The sequence below is a fragment of the Pteropus alecto genome, unplaced genomic scaffold, assembly GCF_000325575.1.
Source record: "Pteropus alecto unplaced genomic scaffold, ASM32557v1 scaffold98, whole genome shotgun sequence".
NCBI lineage: Eukaryota > Metazoa > Chordata > Mammalia > Chiroptera > Pteropodidae > Pteropus > Pteropus alecto.
In genome coordinates this window covers 4,192,792-4,197,057 of record NW_006443570.1, presented here as the reverse complement: position 1 = coordinate 4,197,057, position 4,266 = coordinate 4,192,792, and positions in this window count along the sequence as shown.

The window sequence follows — 4,266 nt, the reverse complement described above, 5'->3', positions numbered from 1 at the left end:
CCAGCTTCACTCCGTTAGGTCCGGATGGGGGTTTCTTTGGCTCTAGGCCGGCTAAGTCCGGGTGCTACAAAAGTGACCCCACTTGGCCGTCGCTTCTCCGCCTGCCTGCAGCTCCGAAAAGTCGGGGTTTGCTGGAAGCTCTGTCACCTCGCCAACCTCAAACAGATGGCCTTTGGCCCTGCGCGGGTGTTCCCGGGCTTCTGCTTAGACGTAAAGGCGAGTGGGTGTGCTGCCCACAAAAGAGGGTGCGAGGAGAGGTCTCCGGGACAGGATTTGGAGTCGTGGCGGGAGCCCAGAGGTTTAGCTGAATTGGGAGAGGGTCCCTAGGGTTTCCGAGGCTTCTCGTTCCAGTGCCTCAGTGGGGTGGAGGATCTTTTTCCCGGAGCGCGGGAAGGCTGGGGACGCGAAGCCTAGGGACATGGCCGGTCCAAGGAGTGGAGTGGGGTCGGGACTTTTCTAGGGAAGCAAGACCCCGAGCCCCGGGATGGTAACGGGCCTGCAAGTGGGCAAGAAAGGAGGCCGGGTGAAAAATGCAGCGGGTCTGAACTTCAATGCTCTGCGGTCCCCGCAGTCACTCTAGGACCCCCGGGGTTGGTAGAGCATCCAGAGAGCCGCGAGGCGACCCGCCCAGGGAGGCCCAGGCAGCGTCGGCAGGCGTTTGGCCTGCAGGGAGGAAAGGAGGAGCGAGGAGAGCGGGAGGGATACAGGGAAGCAAGGAAGATGCTCAAAATGGCGCTGGACCCAGCGGCAGGGAGGGCGAAGGAAGAGCCGGTGGCCGCCATGACAGCCGCTTCGGGAGGCGCGGGGTCCCGGCCAGGGAATCCGTCCCGGAGCCCACCTTCTCCTTTCCGGGGCGTCCAGACGCCAGTGAAGAAAGGGAGCCAGGGAGCCTCCTTTCAGTTTTTGTTTTATTTTAAAAATGAGCCCAGCAGATGTTGAGGACGCTAGATGGACGGAGATTCCACGTGGGGGTGGGACAGGGAGGGGGCGCGGCGGGTCTGCAGGCCCCGGATGGCCTGGGCGACCCAGGCTTTTGATCCTTCGCTCTGGGATCTGAAGCTCGGCCAGAGCTTTCTCCAAATGCAGACCTACCTGTCTTTGCCAACAACTTCATTTGCCATCTCAACACTCGCTCCTACCGCCCACAGTGCACCCTGCCCGGCGACTTGCAAACCCGGTAAGCGGGAAGCAAGGATCGATCTTCCCCATCTGCCTTCTGGTTTCTTCTGGGGAACGTGGAGATTTAAAGGGCCCCGGAAAGCCATCCATCCTCTTTAGGTTTATTTAATATTTCTCTGGCTCAGAAACAGACACTGCAGGGCTACCTCCCTAGCAGATGCTGCCGTTCTCTAAAAGTAGTTTATTTCCTGGGCCTCCCAGACTTTCTCCTGGACCAGCCTGACGGGGACTTGGAGTACCAAGCACGGAAAGGCACCAACTGTCAAGAAAAGCCAGGAGCCCACATTGGTTGTGACATAAAGGACTAGATAGATAGGCCTTCGCATATTTTTTAAAACTGGTCTCTCGGTGTGAGAAATACAGGCATCGTATTCAGCTGAAATTTAATCCCTTAAACTGTCTTAATATAGAATTCATCTCCTGCATTAAATTATTTTATGTCATGTTAAATTGCACTTATTTCATAAATTAATATAGAACAATTAGATGTGTTATAATAATATTGTGTATCTTATTAGTTTATTTTTCCTCAAAATATATAGGTATGAAATAAATTCAATATATTAAAGTAGTAATACACAGCTTATTGGCTTGTGTGTTTATTTTCCCCATAAATTAGTGGATATACAATATATTAAAACCACAGTATACATCTCATTGGTCTGTGTGTTTATTTCTCCATAAAATATGCCCATAGGCAGTGTTTAGCATCTTAAAAAATCACAGCACATAGCCATCTTTACACTAACAAAATGAAACAGACATTTCAACTGGGGCTTTGATTTCTATGGACAGCCAAACTGGATAATTTGATCTAATTAAAAATGCTCTTTCAGCTATAGCAGGTTGTTACAAAGATCAAGAATACCAGAAGGATCTTGCTAATTGCCCACCTTACAGCTTTCTTTGGTCAAAAGGAGAGCACCCTTCATCAATGCCAAAAATGCAGTATCTGCTCTGCTGGAGAGAATTCACATCCTGGGATCACAGCTTGGTCTGCTATACTGAGGGGCCTCTGAAGCTCCAGTTCTCTAAAAGCTTTGCTGCTCTATGGCCCAGCAGCATCAGCACTTACCATGAGCAAGTTAGAAATGCAGAATCTTAGGCCCCACCCCAAACTAAATCAAAATCTCAACTTATTAGATCCCCAAGTAATTTATATGCACATTAAAGTTTCAGAAGTACTGCTAGATCATAGTGCACCTTGTTCCCTGCCTTCCTCCTATGCTTAAGAATTTTTGATCCAATTTAACTGGACACTGCCTTCCAATCCTTCCCAAACCAATCAGTGGCCCAAAGGGCAGGGAATCTCAGCTCTTCCCTGAGGCTGCATCAATCCTGATTCCTTCCTGCCAGAGTGAGTAGGGAGCCAGGAGAGTCCAGCCAAAGGCTCAAGCTACCTGTTTAGATATAGATACTCTGTGTGTCCTGGGGGTGAGAAGCAACTAATCCAATGGAATCAGGAGTTCGAGCATTTTCCTTGGTTGATTATTAGACAGGAGTTGAAAATCTTTACAGACACCACACGAGACTTTCTCTCTTTTCTTATACTCACAAAAGTCATCACCTCTGATGCCACTACAGCAGAACAAAGAGGCAATGTATTTGCATAAGGAAATGACTTCTGCTTTCAATCTCCTTACCCAATTTCAAATTCAAAGGGATGCCTCACCATTTGGGATTCATAAAAGATTAGGATTCAGGATGCCTGTGTTCTAAATTAGTTCTTTTTCCTTGTCTCATCTCTGGGGTCATCCTCTTTAGCCTGATTCTTCTGGCTGGCTATGGAGAAGAAAGGAGAAGAAGGAAGGAAGGAGATTAGAGGGCAGTGCCAGGTGGCCGGACTCACTTATCTCATCCCAATGGGTCAGGATCAACTGTATGTGTTCTGTAGCACAGATTGGCTATAAATTGACTGTGGTTGGAGTGGGAAGATTTCAGTGCCATCCCGAAAACTGCTGGTCAGTCTGCCCTGCTCTTGGTGAGTCATTCTTTTAAGAAGAATGACTCATTAATATTATGGTGAAAGCAAAGGACCATTAGATTGAAGAATTATTTGCAATAACAATAACCTTGAGTCATTTAAAAAAATGTAACTTGTGCCTGAGCAAGTCCCTTTCCCTCTCCAGACCTCAGTTTCTCCATTTGTAAAATAAATGGAGGAACTATATGTCTATAATGTCCTCTGCATCAAGAAATGTCAAAAGTATATTCATTAGTCTTCACAAATAATGTATTAAATATTTATTGTGGCTGGTACTATGTGCTTTTTAATGGAGGTGGCGACTCTTGATGTTCGACAATTACCCACGTCCCAAGTATCTGGTAGAACCATTTCAACAAGTTTTAATTTGTATCTTTACACCAAAATTGTGTCCCTAGTCATTATTTAAATGAGTAGGGAGATAAATCTTTTCAACAACCAGGTAGTTAGATACAATGCTGTGTGCCAGGTGCCAGGTATTCAATAAATATGAATGTTAAGAAGTGTCCTAGCCATATTTTCCTCTGGCTTTTATCTTCTGCCACTTTCCCCAACATTTGATTATGTTTACTCTTGTTTGAAAAGAGTAAAATATTTTATACAAACCAGGCACCAAACTACTTCTTTGACATGATGTACTAGACTTTAAAAGTCCCCTTTAGTCAGGTTTTATCTGGTTGATGGGGCATCAGAGCATTAATACAAATTCTGAGTCTCCCTAAATAGCTCTGCTAAATTCCCCTGCTTACCTTTCCCCCAAGTCTCTAACAAGCACTAAATGGCCCCACTGTACATCTTCCTGAAATGTGCTCTAGTCAAATACATGTCATCAGTTTGCAGAAAGTGGCCCTTGGGGCCCCACATCACCCCCTCCACCTGCCATGCCTGGTGTGACCCCAGTCCTCCACTGACCTCTCCAGACCAGTCCTGCTCTTCTGTCCTGTCCTGTCCTGTATCCCTACACACACACACACACACACTGTGGTGATACAGATATTTAGTGCCTAAAGGAGATCTAACAAACTGCTTCCTCCTCTAAAGAATGGGTCAACAGTGAAAGAATCCTCCTAAAATCTCTAATTTCCAACCACCACAGAAAAATC